Below are 20,119 nucleotides of genomic sequence, written 5' to 3'. Positions count from 1 at the left end.
TAAACACTACTGTTGCATTTTATAATTATTTCTTGCTTTTATTTATAGTTTTTCCACCTTAGTATAAATCCCTCAACATTATATTTAGTTCTGTTAATGCTTCATTTAAATGGATAATCCAATGTATATTTTTTGTGTCTGGATTCTTTTGACCAATAATATGATCGTGTAATTCATATGTGTTTTCACACATATTGGTAATTTATTTTGTTTTATTGCTATGTGGTATTCCAATGTCCGAATACGCTACTGTTTATTTGCCAATTCTATCACGGTTGAGGAATAATACTGTTTGAAGTTTTAGGCCATTATGTACAATGCTAATATAATATTCTTTTACACATCCCCTAATGCATGTGTACCTGCATTTTATAGGTATACTTGCACATGAATTACTGTATATTATAATGGGTGTGTCTTTAAATTGAATAGATAAAAACAGTGTTTTAGGAGTCCCATCCCATATCATTGGAATTAACTGGCAATGTCCTACTACATGTAAGGTAAACTCACAAACGTAGGAGAAGATCAGCAGTTTACCTTCCCTCCCACTACATATTGCTGGACACTTGGGTCAAGGAAGTACAAATAGGTTCTTCGTGGTCCTATGGTCCTGGGGTTATGATCACCTGCAAGGCAGTGGGAAATGTGCACAATCTTCTAAGATAGGCTTTATTTGCTTTGGGTCTTTCTGGTGGAGTAACCATAGGAGAACCAGGTACATAACAGTATCAGGAAAATTACCAAGATTTTCAAGTACAGTAGCAGACAAGGGCAGTGTGGAGGGGGTTCTCTGAGAACAAGCTGCCATATTACCCTTGTTCTAGTTTGCTAGCTTCTTCTCCTGGCTTCCTGTTTCATGAAGCTCCCCGGGAGACGTTTTCCTTCTTCATCCCCAAAGGTCGCTGGCTGGTGGACTCTCTGCTTCTTGTGGCTTCTCGCTCTGCTCTGCTCTCTCTGAATCTCTTTCTCCAAAATGTTTCCTCTTTTATAGGACTCCAGTAAACCAATCAAGACCCACCCAAATGGGTGGAGACATGTCGTCCCCTAATCCAGTTTAACAACCATTCTTGACTAAACCACATCATCCAGGGAGATAATCTCATTACAGTTTCAAACATACAGTGTTGAATAGAGATTATTCTACCTTTATGAAATGGGATTTATATTAAAACATGGCTTTTCTTAGGGGGCATGCTTCCTTTCAAACCAGCACAACCCTTTTACCCACAAATAACCCCCTTGCTCAGGACTGTGTCATCCTGGTTTCTAGGATGAGCTGATAAATACATGTTTACTCCTTCTCAGGAGTGCCTACTGGTACTTCCTAGCAGATAATGGACAGTCAGCATGTTCCTTCCTATTTGAATCAAGCATATGTCACCACTCACTGAAGACAGTCTGGCTAATATATGTGCATTTCAAGGCAACCAGCTCACCCTGCTGGTATATGGGATCTTGGTGGGGAGGGAGCAGCATCCCTCCACTATGGCACAAACTTAAGGGGTGCATTAATCATCTATCTCCCTGGATTAAGAACTGCTGACCATGGAGGACCAATGCCCCCTAGTGAAGCCAAACTTGTCTCTCTCTTCTCTACGTGAGTAAATGTTTTACTCTTCACTGCCTGTAGAGTTAGACTTTGGCTGCTGACCCCCAACACCTGCAAACTGTGGCATGGGCTGGGGCACTGAGACTGCTGTTCCTTCTGACAAGCAGTGTTAAGCTCTTTGCAAACCTCCATTAGCTGAGATCCCCTCCCCTGGATGTGGTAAAGGTATCTCTCTTTCTGACAGACAGTTTAGCACAGTTGACCAGCGAGCCAACAGTTCAACAGGAAAATCGTCAAATTTATTGTAATGCTATTGGATGCCTAGTTGCTTCAGAAATCTTGGATCTGTAGAAAGAGCTTTAAAAGCAGAAAAACTTGAGTTGACCACAAAGGGTCTACGTTTCTTGCAGAGATTGTTTAAAAAGACTCTCTTCCTAATGTATGGTAAGAAAAAAATTCTTTGAATGGCTGGAGAAAAATCTCAATTGAAATACTTAAACTGTGTGCTATCTGGTAGAAGATAAATGTGATATTGATAATGGAAAATATGGAACAGATAAAGTGTGATTTTGTGTAGTTTACTCCGTGGTCTTCGTCCAAATTTTCAGTAAATTTTGTTGTTCATTAATGCTTTTGTGCGAGCACAAAAATTATTAGGAGGAATTCAGATAAAAACGTCAGCAATCACTTCTATTACTCAACTTTTTTCTCAGATTTTAAGTACTAAAATAGGAAGAATGAAGTGTAAATATTGAAAAGTAAAAGAAAATCAAATTTATTACTATTTTAGGATGGTGAAATATATTCATGAGAATAAAGAGAAAATTAGCAAAACTAATAAAAGAGATTAAGAGGACCAGATAAAATGAAATAACAAAAACAAACTTTTTCTTCATGCCAGCAACATTTAAATAGAAAAGATGGTAATGAAAAAAATTCCAATTCATAATGGCATTTAAAAAGTGAACAAAAACTAGGAATTAACTTAGTTAAAATATGAGTAAGAAGTACATGAAGAACAATGTAAATTACATTTTGGAAGACGCAAAAGTAGACCTGATTAAAAATAGATCCATAGAATGACACTGGATGGAATGTTAGAATATGGCAAGGCTAACAATTGTCCCAGAAGTAATTTATATATTTAATTCCAATCAATATCTAAAAGTTATTAAAGGGATTAGCATATTAGAAAATAAAGTCAATGAAGGCTATGAGTTATAAGATAGGAAAGGTTACATGGTTAAATACTTGTAACAATGAAGAACTGGCCTAGTTTAAACAGTCCTATCAAATCTATGGAATAAAAAGTGTGGAATCAGAAAGGAGAAACTGGGAAACTTAGTGTATAAAAATGTAGTGTTAAGGGGGTGTGCAAGGGTGGTTTAGCAGTAGAATTCTCGACTGCCATGTGGGAGACCCAGGTTTGATTCCTGGACCAGGCACTTCCAACAAAAGAAAAAAAAATAATGTGGTGTTCAAAATAGTGGGAAAAGAATGGAATGCTTCAATAAATTGTGTTAGTTCAATTGGCAAACACTTTGGGCAAATATATTGCAATATCATACGTCGCATCTCATGTACTATCAGATATAATTTATAATTAAATATGAAAAAGGAAAGCATAAAATTAATTAGGAAAAAGTCTAGAGAGTAAAGATTTGTGTAATCTTTGTAGTGGGGAAAACTTTTTAGGTAAGACAACAGAGGCAGAAGCCAAGAAGAGAAGATCAAAAGATTGGTTACGTAATATTAAAATTTCAAAAATTTTAAAGTTAAGCCATTAATTGGGAAACTATTTGTCCCATGTAAATAGTCCTACAAAACAGTAAATAAAAGACAAAGTAAAGAAAAATAGGCAAAGAATGTAAAAGGCTAAAGATACACCAAACAAAAAAATACGCAATTTTATTTAAAAAAAAAATGGATGCAAATTATTCAAGAAAGAGATTTTTCCAACCTCGCACATTAGCAAAGATTGAGAATCCCAATCACTGATGCATCAGTGAGGAAAGACACATTCTTATATGTTATTTGAAGAAATGTGTTAATATACTATGGAAGGCAAATAGGTAACATCTAACAGTATTTAAACCATTTGGACACTTTCACCTGAAAACTACACTTTTACTTTTAAAAGTATAACTACATATAAGAATATCTGTTCAATATAAAATGTAAATTTGCTGAAGCCTACCTTTCCATCAAGACATGTTAAATATTGGACAGCTATACAGTAATATGCTACTAAACCATTAAAAAGAACGGCGCTTCATCTGCAGACATGAAGACTATTTCTGCTATATGCTAAATAACTAAATTGTAAAGCAATGTATATGGTGGCCCAATATATGCATACACTTAAGATTCCATCTATATTTATTGTAAATACACTAATCACATTAAAATACATATGTGTATAAGGCCGTATCATAAAAATAAAATAAAAAACACATTTGAAAGACTTTGGATCAGTGCGGCCAAGAACAAGCCATGAAGGTGAAACAAAAAAATTATTTCTACAACGTACTTTAGCTTTTCTGTTTTTGAGACCACTCAGTGCTAAATAATATAGGAGGTATTTTGGACATGTGATTATGAAGACATTATCATCTCTAATTTTGAGATCATCTAGATTTTCTAGTAGGTCAATATCAACGAATGGATGTTCAAAATAACAGCCTTTAAAGTTCAGTAAATACACGTCTGCATCATCCATAATTGTTCACTTAGAAATAAAAATAGATGAAATATTTTTCAAGTTCTTAGTAGTTTACAATAATGACTGACACTTATTGAGTGCTTCATATAGGCTGGGCATCATTTAAATCTCCTACATGAATCAACTCATTTACCACAGTAAACACCTTACATGTGTGTGTATGTATATATATATATATATATATATATATATATATATATATATATATATATATATATATAATTGATTTAATCTTCACAGCAACCCAACAAAGTATTTACTGCTATTATCATTGCTAAAGATGCAGAAACTAACATAATAAGAAAGAAGTTACACAGCTTCCCTAAAAAGCCCATGAGGGACATGTTCTCCTGGTTCTGAATACAAAGATGAAGAACTAAGGCACAGAAAGGTTAAGCAAATTGCTCAAGTTAGCACAGCACAAAACCAAAATACGATGACAAGGCACAGTGGGCAGAGTCCATCCTTTCAATCATTTTACTATTCACACCAAGAAAATGAATTGTCAAAAAGCTTCAGATATGGCTTTGCCTAAATTGTATCTTAAGAAACACATTTAATTCCTTTACAAAAGCCTAACTCACCTAATCGATAGAAGGAAGTCAAAGATTTGTGCTTTGTAGAGTAAGAGCAGAAAATCACACAATAAAATCTTCTGGATTTCTTGTGGTTCTGGCCCTATATTTGGCCAGTAGAATGAGAATTTTTGGAGGGTGGGACCTGTAAATCTTCATTTTAACAATAGAGTCAACTCTGCTATTTACACCAAAAAACTGAGAACCAAAGTAGGGATAAATTACTGTCCTGATTTCAATGGAAATTTTATCTCAACCTCCAGAAGAGCCTTTGTCTTTTATGGACTGTTACTTAAGCTCCTATTAAGAGACACATTTCTTCACTTAAAGTTGCAGTCCAGGTAACTTGAACTGTAGCGAACTGAGGGTAGAATATCCTGGCTGACAAATCACCAAGAATGGTTTCAATAGGCATAGATGAAGAACCATTTTGACATTAGCATCACAAATTTTCCAGGAAGTACCTTGGAGAACTCAGTTTTTGAAGGGTGGTGTGCCGGTTTGAAAGGATTCATGTACCCTCGAAAAGCCATGTTTTCATCCTAACCAATCTTTTGAGAGCAACAGTTTCTTCTAATCCCTATTCAGTTCTATAGGTTGGAAACTTGATTAGGCTATCTCCACGGAGATGTGACTCGATCAGTTGTGGGTATTAAACTTGAATAGATGGAGACATGTCTCCACTTATTCTACATAGGCCTTAATTAGTTTACTGGAATCCTATAAAAGAAGAAGTATTTTAGAGAAAACTTTGGAACACCACAGAACCATGAAGCAGAGTTCACTAGGCAGCAACTTTGGAGATGAAGAAGGAAAATGCCTCCCAGGGGCCTTCATGAAGCAAGATATCTGGAGAGGAAGCCAGCAGATGCCACCATGTTCATCATGTGCCCTTCCAGCTGAGACCTTCTTGAACCAAGGTATCTTTCCCTGGATGCCTTAGATTGGACATTTCTATAGGCTTGTTTCGATTGGGACATTTTCTCACCTTAGAACTGTAAACTAGCAACTTATTAAATTTCCCTTTTTAAAAGCCATTCTGTTGCTGGTATATTGCTTTCCAGCATCTAGCAAACTGGAACAGGTGGTAAGAGAGAATTTGCACTGCTTAACATGGACAAATGGGGGAGAAGTTCATAAGTAGGAGATAGAGTTGAAGAGAAAGACAAAGACGAAAATGTGACTTACTATTGACTCACCTCCTAACCTTCTGCAATACTGCCCACACATTCCCCAAAAGACAACATGGATTCCAGAACTTCATACTCAGGAAAGGGAAGCATCAGTCGGTCAAATATTCTGTATCATTCTTTCTTTGCTGTTTATTATATTCAACTACTCAACCTGCTAGTCTTTCACAGTCTCAGGAGATAAAAGATTATATTAATTATTGTATCATAGAAGCAAGGGGAAAAAGTGGAGCAAATTCATGCAGGACCTCAGCATTGGCAAGCTATATATAATTTGCATCTCCTTGAGGAATATAGAAGAAAGAGGTTTCATAGAGAGAAAGGATGTCTTGTAGCTCCCTTTTATTTTTTCATTGAGGTTGTAAAGAAAAAGGAGGGGAACAGGAAATTAAGGAGAAAAAACTGAATTTATTTGTTACACTGAAGGCAGACTGAGACTTGACAGAGGATCTAGGTTCACCCTAGGAGAACTCATTGTTGAAGATCAGCTGATGGAGCAAAACCCTGACACAATTGTAGGGTGTGAGGATGGATGTGTTGCTGAGAAATGAATATTTTTCTACCAAGTTAATTTTGGCAAACGAATAGTGTTCTGAGAAATTAGAAATTGACTCATCTTGGATAAACTGAATATGTTTTGTTGACATTAGGAAAAGAACATCTTGTTACTCCAAGTCAAACACGTTGAATAAATAAAATAGAACTATGAGGAAAAAGTCATGACATCAACCCAACAATAAGGTGTATTTTAAAGCTACAATAATATGTCTGGGGATGGTAATGCTTTAGGCATGAGGGAGAGTTACTACAACTTTTTAGACATACTCAAAGAGCTGGTGTTCAGACCTGGTCTGTTCTCCACAGCCTTTATTTACATCATCCACCTTTTTCCACTTTCAATATTACCAGGCTCATTTTTTTTTTAATTGTAAAACTGTCTATGGCTATGGAAGATTACAGAGGCCTTACAAATTCACTAGCATTTAAATTCATTTTCCAATACCCGGGCTTGTCTTTCCTAAATGTTGTCTTGTCACTGCTGATACAGTCCTTATGGAGGAAATTTCATCATATCTTTCTTGTATTCTGTAATAATTGGCATTTGTCTATAGCCTGGCTTAACACTCCTTATCCATCTTTAATCACGTCTAGCCTACATAAGGTACCCTTTGCTCAGGTTTCCACTAAACCCAGAATCTTATCCCAGTGGAGATTTTTAATCCTTTCAGTATACAAACCATTACTAGTAATGAAATAGGGGTTCATCTGAGGGCAATTTAAGTTTCTAAATGTATTGTGTTTCTAAAAATCATTGTAAATTAAGGTAATACTCCATTTTGTGAGGGTGTATAGCCTAAAGAGTAGAAAACTGTGATGATAAATTATTTAGTAAAATGAATAGCTCAACCAAAAACTTCTGATTTGATAACATGACATTTCATTGAGCCAAATGTTTTAGAGGCTTTTTGAGATGCTTGGGATTTTTTCCTTATTTTCTCTCTCTCTTCCTTTCCTGCTTCCTTCCTCGCACCTTCACTCTGTGTATCCCAATCTCCCCTTCTTTGTCTTCTCTCTTTCTCTCTTTCTTCTTTTAATTATCAACAGAAAAAGCTCTAGACCAGTCGTCAATGGCATCAGAATGGGGAAGGGAGCACCACATCTACGACCTTTAAGCAAAATGAAGTGACCAAAGGAGTGGTTTTATTTGCTTAGTGTCCATAACGAACAGTAATATTGTGCCTCTAGCAGCTCAGAATATTACTAGACTTTTGATTTCCGTGGACTTTTCCAATGTTTAGTGAAAGCTTGGTCTTCTAAGATTTTAGAGAGGCACTCTATTTAACTAATGGTCTACCCTAAATATTAATGAAGTGCAAACTAGAATAGTTTGGAAAGCCCAGTATAATTGTGATACAGTGAATTGTTCCTTTACCCCATTCCATAGAGTCAGTTCGTCTCATCTTTTTACATCTTTTAAATGCACAGATAATTGAGGACATGGACAGCAAATCAAATCACATCATTTCATATTTCCTAATCTGTCTAATGATGGAGCCTAAAAGCAGTGACAAAGCAGAAGCATTGATCAAGACTGAAGCCCAAGTTTTTCTTTCTAAATGCCATTCTCCATTTAGAGAAACCAGGACGAATGGTCAATTGCAGAGCTTGGCAGGGAGAGTACAAATGAGCCTGGGTCATCTTATTGTACCAGAACAAACATTCTGGTACAACAAGCATTGGCAGAAGAGTAATATTAAAAAGGCAAAAAAATAAATAAACAATAGGGTTTATGGGGGTTATGGATTGCTTTGTGTGTTTTTACTTTTATTTTTATTCTTATTTTTCTGGGTTTTGGAGTAATGAAAATGTTCAAAAATCTATTGTAATGATGACTGCACAGCTTCATGATGATACTGTGAACCACTGAGTGTACGCTTTAGATGATTATACCTCGAAAAAATAAATCAATAATTTTCTAAGAACACAAAACAAAAAATGTACTCAAGGAATCCTGGGTATTTATCCAAAGGCTGTTAAAGCAGTGTGGAAAGACTACAGCTGACCAATTCTGAAACAATTTTAATGTCAAAATACATATTAATGGGCAGGCCACGATGGCTCAGCAGGCAGAGTTCTCATCTGCCATGCCAGAGGACCCGGGTTCGGTTATATATTAATATATGACCCGGGTCATATATTAATAACATGAATTATAACCGTTGAATAACATAAGAAAATATGAGTCTATAACAAGTGTAGGCAAACTCTATTGTTAAAAGGCTAGAGAGGTTCGTGTTTTAGGTTTGAGGTCAGCAGGTCAAAGTCAAATCGAGGATTCATGTAGGTATTTGTATAACAAGGAAGAAGACAAATTTCACACATTTTTACTTAAAAATTCAAAATATATTAATAATTGTAAGTAATTTTTGTAATACATGTTTATGAAAGAGAGGAATAGATTTGCTGTGGGGGGCCTAATACCATTAGACAAGTTTATTTTCTCTGCACACATTACATCAGTAGCTTTAATCAAACACAATTTAATTAACTCACAATTGGTAAATGACATACCTTGATAGATAATAAAGGAGCCACACAGAAAGTAATTTTTCTGCAACTTTATTTGTATTTTTTATTTTAATGGAGACGTTCTGCTGTGATAATATATCCTGTTTTAAATTTTCTACTTTTTCTGGCCATTTCTTTCCTGTGAGTTAGGAATATTCTGGCTAAGGGCTGGTAATGTTAATGTATACTGTATTTTTTTGACCCAACTAAATGTCATTGGATAAACACAATACTTTGCCATTTTGTTCAATAACAAAATAATTGACACTACACTGTCCCATAAAAATGTGACATTCAAAAACCATTCTCTCCTCTTTTCTTGTTTTTATATAAAGGGTATACACTAGTATTAAAAAATAAAATTGTGGTAAGACAATATGCCTGGCACCTGAAACGCTATTGGCATATAACCACATCATTGTGATCTGTAGTGGGATAAGTAGCAGTGCAAATTAATGAAAGGGTAGAACGCTACATATGCTCTCTGCCCTCTCTTGTTGCAACTACTCAACTCTGCCATGGTAGTGCAAAGGCAGCCATAGGAAACATGTACATGAATGAAGATACCTGCATGCCAATAAAATTTCACTTGATAATACTGTAATTTGTATTTCATATACTTTTCATGTCTCACAAGATATTGTTCTTCTCTTTTAATTATCTTTCAAACAATTATAATAACAAAAACCTTAGCTCATGACCCATACAAAAACAGGTAGTGAGCAGGACTTGACTCATAGCAGTCATTTACAGATGCCCAGTCTATGCTGTTTTAAATAAATGAGAAGGGAAATGTCTTCCTTGAACCAAAATATGAAGTAATAAAATAGAAGATATGATGGAAGTCAAAACCATCAATGATGCTAATATTAGTCAGTAAAAGTGACAACAGTGAACAGGATATATCCCCACAAATAACTGTAAATAGCGAAGAACAAAAAGGTAAATATATCATTTAAAACCCTGACAGATAAAATGTTCTCCAAATTATTAAAGCTAACATAATTAATAAGGTTGAGACATACCAACTTATGTGCTTCCTTTTATGATCACTGAGAAGTGGACATAACTTCAGTGTATTCCTACCAAAAATGCATAATCTTAATCTATCATAAGTAATCATCCAACAAACTTAAAAGGAAAATATTCTGGCCTGTGCTGTTAAAAAATACCAAGGTCAACTAATACAAAAAAAAGGAGTTAAGCTATTTTTGAATGAAGGGGATTAAAGAGACATGACAACTGATTACAGGAGGACCAAGAGTGTGGCATACGATACTCCAGGGTGCCACCCCCCACAGAATCTTTGAACAACTAGCAAAAAGTGGCAGAGCCATCAAACTTAAAACTCCACAAAACAGTAAAGAGGTTGCAGTAACAGAGAAAGTGCACAATCAAGAAGCTTTAATACAGTAAGAGAATCTCTTGGTACCCTAGTTGGCCACTTCCCCACTCCCAGCCTGGTGTGGTGTGGAGCCAGTCTACACTACCATTCTGGGTCCCTGGGCCTTTTCTGGAGGGAACAGAGGAAACCCTATGTTCGCACAGAGGGGCTTGTATGTCAGCACCAATCTACCAGGTAAAGTCTGAGGAGCAATCTTCTTCTCTTTCTTGTTCTTATAGAAAAGTGGATCACTAAAGCAGTATAAGAAACCATTAAATCAAAGCAGCCTGGAGTAAGTGATTACTGGCTTTAAGACATACAATAGAACTGCACAGAGGGTGGAGTGAAGTAGTCTATTTCACAGAGAAGAGGGGATATGGTATTTGCTGTAAATGGGGTAATTCCTAAAGCCACAAGCAAGCACAAACCCACGGCAAGACAGTCTCAGGAGAGAAACTGCACTTCACTTTCTCCATGAGTTGATTTTTAGGATAGGACTAAACTCTTCAGAAGAGCACCAGACAATGCAGAACAAATTTGTAAAGATTGTGGAAGGTGCTTTTGCATTAGTTTGCTTGTTTTGGTAGCTCCCAGCACTCAAGGAAATCTCTGCATATCACTAGCTGGATACAAATTTAAGGAATAGACAACTTAGTAATCAAATCTCAGAGTTAACACATTAAAATATTAAGGCGTACAAAGTGTAGCAAAATATTACAAGACAAACAGAAAAACATGAAATGATAGACTAGCCAAAGAAGAAAGCTAAATATTCATAAAACACCAATGAACAGGCCAGACTTTGGATACTGGACAAAGACTTTTGAAAAAATGATCTTTGATATGCTTAAAGAAATAAAGTAAAACATGGAGAAAGGAGCAAAAGATATCAGGAAAATGGTAATTAAGCAATATGAGAATTTCAATAAAGATAAATAAATTTTTAAAAGGATTCAAAGAGAAAGACTGGAGTTGAAGACCAAAATAACTGAAACTGAAAATTCTTTAGAGAGCTCCAACAGAAAATTAGAGTTGACAGAAGAAAGAAAGAACTCAAAGGCAAGTATATGGAATTGATTCGGGCTAAAGAATAGAATGGAAAAGAGTGAACCCATTTAAGAAACAATGAATGCATTATGGGAATCAGAGAGGAAGGAAGAAAGGGGAAGAAGGAATATTCAAAATAATAAAAGAAAATTTCCCCAATTTAAAGAAAGATATGACTATAGACATTTAAGAAGTCCAATGAACTCCAAACAGTATAAACTCGAAGAGAACCATGTGTAAACACACAGTAGTCAAACTGTTGAGTGCCAAGCACAAGAAGAGAGGTGTGAAACCTGCAAGAGAAAAGTGGCATGTTATGTATTAAGAAAGCTGTGATGGGATTAAGCGCAGATTTCTCATCAGAAACCATGGAGACAGGAAGGCAGTGGAACAGATATTTAAATTGTAAATTCAATAAGAAGGCATTACAATTATAAATTGAATCTATTAGTTACCCCCAGAAAAACCATGTTTTAATCCTGATTCAATCTTGTGGAGGCAGCTGTTTCTTTTAATCCTGATTCAATAAATGTATGTTGGAAATTTTAATTAGATTATCTCCACAGAGATGTGGCATGCCCAATTGTGGGCCTGACCTTTGATTAGATGGAGATGTGACTATTCCAGATGAGTCTTGATTAGTTTGCTGGAATCCCTTAAAGGAGAAAACATTTTGAAGAGTGAAATGACAGAGCCAACAGAAACTTCAGAGCTGACACAGAAGCTGACACTTGGAAAACAGAGACATGGAATTTGGAGATGCTTGGACACCAGGAGAGGTTGCCATGAGATGTTAAACAAGCCAGAACCTGGAGAGAGCCAAGGGAAGCCAAGATGAAAGCCATTCCTGGAGAAGCAACGTGAGGAAACCCCATAGGAACAGAGGATGAAGGAAACGGAGTGCAGGAGCAAAGGACAAGCAGATGCCAGCCACACAACTACACAGCTGACAGAGGTATTCCTGACTCATTGACCTTCCTTGAGTTAAGGTATCTTTCCCTGGATTCCTGAGCTTGGACATTTTTACAAGCTTAGAACTGTAACTTATTAAATAGCCCTTTTTAAAAGCCATTCCAGCTCTGGTATATCACATTCTGGCAGCAAAAAAGCAAACACATTTTGTTACCAGGAGTGGGGTTTGGACAAGAAAGACCTGAAAGAAAATAATTATCAATCAAGAAATTATATATATAGCTAGAATGTTGACAAAAATGAGGGAAAGATTAAAACATTCCCAGATAAAGAGAAGCTGAGGGAATTTTTCACCACAAGACCTGCCCTACAAGCAATGCTTAAGTGAGTTCTTTAGACTAAAAGGAAAAGACGCTAGAGAGTAGATCAAAAAGGTATGAAGAAATAGACCTCTAAAAAGGTAGCCATATGAGTAATTATAAATGTCAGGAATGTTGTATTATAATCTTGGTATGTAACTCCATTTTTAAATTCTTACATGTGCTAAAATGCAAATGCATAAAATAATGATGGATGTGGACATTCAATGTATAAGGATATAATTTGTAATAACTACAACAGAAAAGTGGAATTACCGAGGGACACAGAAACAGGGCTTGTGAATGCTATTGAACTTAAATTGGTATCAAATCAAATGTGATTGTTACAGACTTAGATAACCACAAAGAAAATATATGAAAAAATATATGTACAGATAAATGAGATGGAACTAAAATGGTATACTACAAAAAAATCAAGTAAATATGAAAGTAGGTAATAAAAGAAGAATTAATGGATACAAAGTTATAAGCTTACAAAGACCAAATAACAAAATAGCGGAAGAAAGTCCTGGATTTTCAGAAGTCACATTAGATGTGAGTGGATTAAATCCTCCAGTCAACTAGCAGAGATTACAGCATAAATTTAAAAAGAGTGACCCAAATGCATGCTGTTCACATTTCATATTAAATTCAAAGATGCAAGTAGGTTGAAAGTGAAAAAAATGAAAAAACTTTGAAAGGTAAAAAAAAAATGAAAAAACTATACCATACAAATAATATTCAAAGAGAGCTAGGGTAACTATACTAATATCAGATAAAATAGACTTTAAGTAAAAAACTTTTAGTAGGGATAAAGAAGGTAAAATTGTAAATTCAATAAGAAGGCATTACAATTATAAATGTATATGCCTCTAATGGCAAAGCCCCAAAATATAAGAAGCAAACATTGACAGATTTGAGGAAGAAATAGATGGATCTACATTAATAGTAGAATACTAAAATAGACTTCACTATATCCACTTCCAATAATGAGAAGAACATCTAGACAAATGATCAATAAGGAAATAGACTTGAACAATAAGATAAACCAACTAGACTTGACAAACATTAGTAGAACACTTCATCCAACACTTCATCCAACAGCAGAATACATATTCCTCTCTAGTGCACACTGGGATCATTCTCCAGGAGGGACAGATATTAGGTCACTGAACAAAGTGCATTATGTTTAAAAAGATTGAAATCAGGCAATATATGGTCTCCAACCACAATAGAATGAAGCTAGACATCAGGACAGAGAGAAAACTGCAAAATTCACAAATTGGGGAAATTAAACAGCACTTTCTTAAACAACCAGTGCATTAAAAAATAAATCACATGGGAAATCAGGAAATACCTTGAAGTGAATCAAGAAACACAACACACCAAAACTTATGGAAGGCAGCAAGGACAGTGCTGAGAAGGTAACTTGAAGTTATGCTTGTTTACATTAAAAAAGAAGAAAGATCTCAAATCAGAGACTTCGACTTACAAGTGGATATCTAGAAAAAGAGAACAAAACAGAGAGAATCAACAAACCCCAAATTTGGTTATTTGAAAAGATCAATAAAATTGACAAACCTTTAGCTACACTGACAAAGAGAAAAAAAGAGAGGGTACACAAAGAACTAAAATCAGAAAAGAATGTGGGGCATATTGCTATCAAACCCACAGAAATAAAAGAACATTAAGAAGATACTATGAACAACTGTACAGCAACAAATTATATAATATAGATGAAATGGGCAAATTATTAGAAATACACCAACTACCTACACTGACTCAAAAAGAAACAGGAGATTTCAACTGACAAATAATAAGTAAAGATATTGAAACAGTAATCAAAAAAACCTCCGAACTAAAAAGATCAGATGGTTTCACTGGTGAACTTTACCAAAATTCCAAAAAGAATTAACACCATCATGTTCAAACTCTTCCAAACATTGACGAGGAAAGAGCACTTCCTAATTCAATCCTTGAAGCCAAAATCATCCTAACACCACAGTCAGATAAAGAGACTACAAGAAAATAAAATTACAGACTAATATCCCTTATATAGATGCAAAAATCCTAAACCAAATATTAGTAAACAAATCCATCCAACAATGTACTAAAAGAATTATATACCATGATCAACTGGGAATTATCTTAATGGTGAGTCAACATAAGAAAATCAGTTAACATAATATACCACATTAATAGAATGAGGGAATAAATACAAGTGATTATCTCATTTGATACAGAAAAGGCATTTGATCAAATCCAGCATGTTTTATTGATGAAAACACTTATAAAGTGAGGAAAGAAGGAAATTCCTCAACATGGTAAAGGGCATGTAGAAAACCCATAGCTAACAGCATAATCAATGGTAAAAGACTGAAAGCTTTCCCTCTGAGATCAGGAACAAGACAAGGATGCCCACTGTCACCACAGTTATTCACTATTGTATGAAAGTTCTAGCCAGAAAATTAGGGTAAATAAATAAATGGCATTTGGAAAGGAGAAGTAAAATTTTCTCAAATTACAGATGTCATGATCCTATAGAAATAAAACCCTGAAAAATTCACACAATGCTACTAGAGCTAATAAACTAATTCAGCAAAGTGGCGAGATACAAGATCAATGTGCAAAAATCAGTAGTGTTTGTAAACATTAATAATGAACAATATAAAAGGGAAATCAAGAATAAATTCTAATAAAAAAGCTAGTGAAAAAATAAAATATATAGGAATAAATTTCACCAAGGATGTAAAGCACTTGTACATGGAAAACTACAAAATCAAAGAAGACCCTATTAAATGAAAGAATATTCTATGTTCATGGATTTGAAAAAAAATCATTAAAATGCCAATACTACCCAGAGTAATTTAGCAATTCAGTGCAATCCCAATGAAAAATACAGCCATCATCTTTGCAGAAACGGAAAAGCCAATCATCAAATATATATGGAAGTATAGGGGGCTCAAAGAGTCAAAGCTATCCTGAAGTAAAACAAACATGGAGGATTCATACCTCTTGATTTTAAAATTTATTAAAAAACTGTATTAATGAAAACAGCATGTTACTGGCACAGAGAGATTTACAGACCAATAGAATCAAATTTAGAGTTGAGAAACAAATTCTTACATTTACAGCCAATTTATTTTTAAAAAATTTTTTTTCAACATAACAACAAAACAAACACAAACATTCTACCATATGATCATTCCATTCTTGGTATATAATCAATAATTCACAATATAATCACATAGTTGTATATTCATCACCATGATCATTTCTTAGAACATTTGCATCAGTTCAGAAAAAGAAATAAAAAATCTCATACATATCATACCTCTTACCCCTCCCTCTCATTGACTGCTAGTATTTCCATCTACCTAATATATTTTAGTCTTTGTTTCCCCTATTTTTTCTATACCCCTGACCACTCCCTTTCATTGATCACTAGCATTTCAATCTACTAAATTTGTTCCCCCTATTATTTATTTATTTTTAATCCATATGTTTTACTCATCTCATTAAACAAAATGACAAAATTAGACAAAATGAGCATCAGCACAGGTTTTCACAATCACACAGTCACATTGTGAAACCTATATCATTATGCAATCATCTAAAAGAAATATGGCTACTGGAACACAGCTCTACATTTTCAGGCACTTTCCTCCAGCTTCTTCAATATACCTTAACTAAAAAGGTGATATCTATATTGTGCTGGCTTGAAAGGATGTATGTACCCTTGAAAAGCCATGTTTTAATCAAAATCCCATTTCATAAAGGAAGAATAATCCCTATTCAATACTGTATGGAATTAGATTATCTCCCTGGAGATGTAGCCCAATCAAGAGTGGTTGTTAAACCGGATTAGGGGAGATGTGCCTTCACCCATTTGGGTGGGTCTTGATTGGTTTACTGAGTCCGATAAGAGAGGAAACATTTTGGACAATGAGAGATCTTAGCCACGAGAAGCAGAGTCTACCCGCCAGTGAACTTTGGAGATGAAGAAGAAAAACGCCTCCTGGGGAGCTTCATGAAACAGGAAGCGGTGAAAGAAAGCTAGCAGATGATGCTGTGTTCACCATGTGCCCTTCTAGATGAGAGGGGAACCCTGACCATGTTTACCATGTGCCTTCTCACTTGAGAGAGAAACCCTGAACGTCATCGGCCTTCTTGAACCAAAGTATCTTTCCCTAGATGGATGCCTTTGACTGGATGTTTCTATAGACTTGTTTTAATTGGGATATTTTCTCGGCCTTAGAACTGTAAACTAGCAAATTATTAAATTCTCCTTTTTAAAAGCCATTCCATTTCTTGTATATTGCATTCTGGCAGCTAGCAAGCTCGAATATATATAATGCATAAGAATAACCTCCAGGATAATTTCTCAATTCTGTTTGAAATCTCTCAGCCACTGACACTTTATTTTGTCTCATTTCTCTCTTCTCTCTTTTGGTGAAGAAGGTTTTCTCAGTCTCTTGATGCTGAGTCCCAGCTCATGCTAGGATTTCTGTCCCATGTTGCCTGAAGGTTTATACCCTGAGAGTCATGTCCCATGTAGAGAGGGAGAGGGCAGTGAGTTTGCTTGTCGTGTCAGCTGAGAGAGAGAGGCCACATCTGAGCAACAAAAGAGGTTCTCTGGGGGTGTCTCTTGGGGCTAATTTTAAGTAGGTTTAGCCTAGCCTTTGCAGTGGATAAATTAGCAACTTATTAAATTCCCTTTTTTGAAAGCCATTCTGTTTCTGGTATATTGCATTCCAGCAGCTAGCAAACCAGAACAGATTTTGGTACTGGAGAGTGGGGTGCTGCTTCTGTTGTTTGTAAATACCAAACATGTTGGGATGGTTTTTTAAATGGATAAGGGGAAGATTATGGAAGGGTTGTGAGGAGCTTGATAAAGAAGGCTTAGAATGCTTTGAAGAGACAGTTGGTAGAAATGTGAACTCTAAAAACACTTCTGATAAAGACTTAGACAGAAATGAGGCATGCGTTATTATAGACTGGAAGGAAGATGCGCCTTGTTTTAAAATGGCAGATAATCTGGCAAAATTAACTAGTGGCTTTGGCTGGAAGGCTGATTTTAAAAGCCTTGAACTTGAATATTTAGCAGAAGATATCTCCAAATTAAATGTCAAAAGTACAGCCTGGTTTCTCCTCACAGTTTATAGTGAAATGTGACAGGAAAGAGACAAGCCAAGAACTGAACTCTTGGGTACAAAGAAACTAGAAATTGATATTCTGTAAAATTCTGAGCCTCCAGAAAGGGAGACCCTAGAGAATAGTGCCCAACATGAGATCTTGGCCAAATGTGGAACCAGTCAGCCATTTCTGAGAAAGTCAGGATCGGACATGAAGTTATCCAGGAAGAATTTATGGAAACTCCTTATGTCTAATGGGCATGATCCAAGGCTACTGCATAGAAAGCCAATGAGAGTGCTGTGGGACCTGGATAAACAGAGCTGCTGCCAGTCTGGACTGGGGGGTTCAGAGAAGGGATACCTTGAAGCTAAAATAATTTCAGAGGCAAAGCCATGGAAACTGAGGTCTGAAGTCAAGAAGACTTAGGCTGGAAGAGCAGACCCACCCAAGCCCATGGAGAGGGTGAGTTTGCCCCAAAGGCAGAGGATAGTCCTTCCACCTCATTGTAGAGGAAGAGTCATGCCCCCTCAGGCCTAGGAGAGGGTGAAGCACATCCCTTGGGGTTTGGGGAGAGCCTGGCTGCCACCATATGGAGGGATTGAGCATGTGCCCCAGAGATGGCAGAGAGCCCAGGGGCAGTCCCAATGCTTGGAGAGGGTGGAGCCGAGAGAAAGGTGGTCTCCCCAACGTCCCCCAAGGTTGAGTTTGGAGAGAGGCAGGCTTCTGCATAGGTCCTTGGAAAGGGTGGGACTTCTACTTTCAAAAGCCCCAAAGATGAATGATTCTCAGACTTTGAAATCTAAGGGACTTTGCCCTGCAGGTTTTTGAACTGCTTGGGTCCTGTGACCCCTGTGTTTCTTCCTGCCTATGGAAATGTGTATATGTGTACTATGACTGCTCCTCCTTTGTATATTGGCAGCAAATAATTTGTTATGAGTTTCAAAGGTCCAGAGACAGAGGAAAATTTGCCTGAGCACAGACCATGCTTATAACTAACTTTGATGAGACTTTGTACTGGTTTTAAACTTGTATTTGTAATGTTACTGAAATGGTTTAAGGTTTTCTGATATTGTTATGAAATTAATGTATTTTGTATATGGGGAAAACATGTCTTTTTTAGGGTCCAGATGGTGGAATGTGCTGGTTTGAAAGGATGTATGGCCCCTAGAAAAGCCATGTTTTAATCAAAATCCCATTTCATAAAGGTAGAATAATCCCTATTCAATACTGCATGTTTGAATCTGTAATTAGATCATCTCCTGGATATGTAACCCAATCAAGAGTGGTTGATAAGCAGTGTGGACAACCAAAGCTATACGCTGAGCCCCCAGTCTTGGGGTTTGTTCACATGAAACTTAACCCCACAAAGGATAGGTCAAGTCTACTTAAAATTAGGCCTAAGAGTCACCCCCAAGAGAAACTCTTTTGTTGCTCAGATATGGCCTCTGTCTCCAGCCAATACAATAAGCAAACTCACCACTCTCCCCTGTCTACATGGGACATGACTCCCAGGGGTGTGGACCTTCCTGGCAATGTGGGACAGAAATCCTAGAATGAGCTGAGACTCAGCATCAAGGGATTGAGAAAAACTATAGAATGAGCTGAGACCCAGCATTAAAGGATTGAGAAAACCTTCTCGACCCAAAGGGGGAAAAGTGAAATGAGACAAAGTGTCAATGGCTGTGCGATTCCAAACAGAGTCGTGAGGTTATCCTGGAGGTTATTCTTATGCATTAAGTAGATATCACCTTGTTATCCAAGATGTAACGGAGAGGCTGGAGGGAACTGCCTGAAAATGTAGAGCTGTGTTCCAGTAGCCATGTTTCTTGATGATGATTGTATAATGATATAGCTTTCACAATGTGACTGTGTGATTGTGAAAACCTTGTGTCTGATGCTCCTTTTATCTACCTTGTCAACAGATGAGTAGAACATATGGAATAAAAATAAATAATAGAGGGAACGAATGTTAAAATAAATTTAGTTTGAAATGCTAGTGATCAATGAAAGGGAGGGGTAAGGGGTATGGTATGGAAAATTTTTTTTTCTTTTTCTGTTTTTGTTTTATTTTTCTGTTGTCTTTTTATTTCTTTTTCTGAATTGATGCAAATGTTCTAAGAAATGATCATGATGATGAATATGCAACAACGTGATGATATTGTGAATTGCTGAT

Source organism: Tamandua tetradactyla, chromosome 5 (assembly GCF_023851605.1).
Source record: "Tamandua tetradactyla isolate mTamTet1 chromosome 5, mTamTet1.pri, whole genome shotgun sequence".
Taxonomy (NCBI): Eukaryota; Metazoa; Chordata; class Mammalia; order Pilosa; family Myrmecophagidae; genus Tamandua; species Tamandua tetradactyla.
This window is presented reverse-complemented; position numbering follows the sequence as displayed.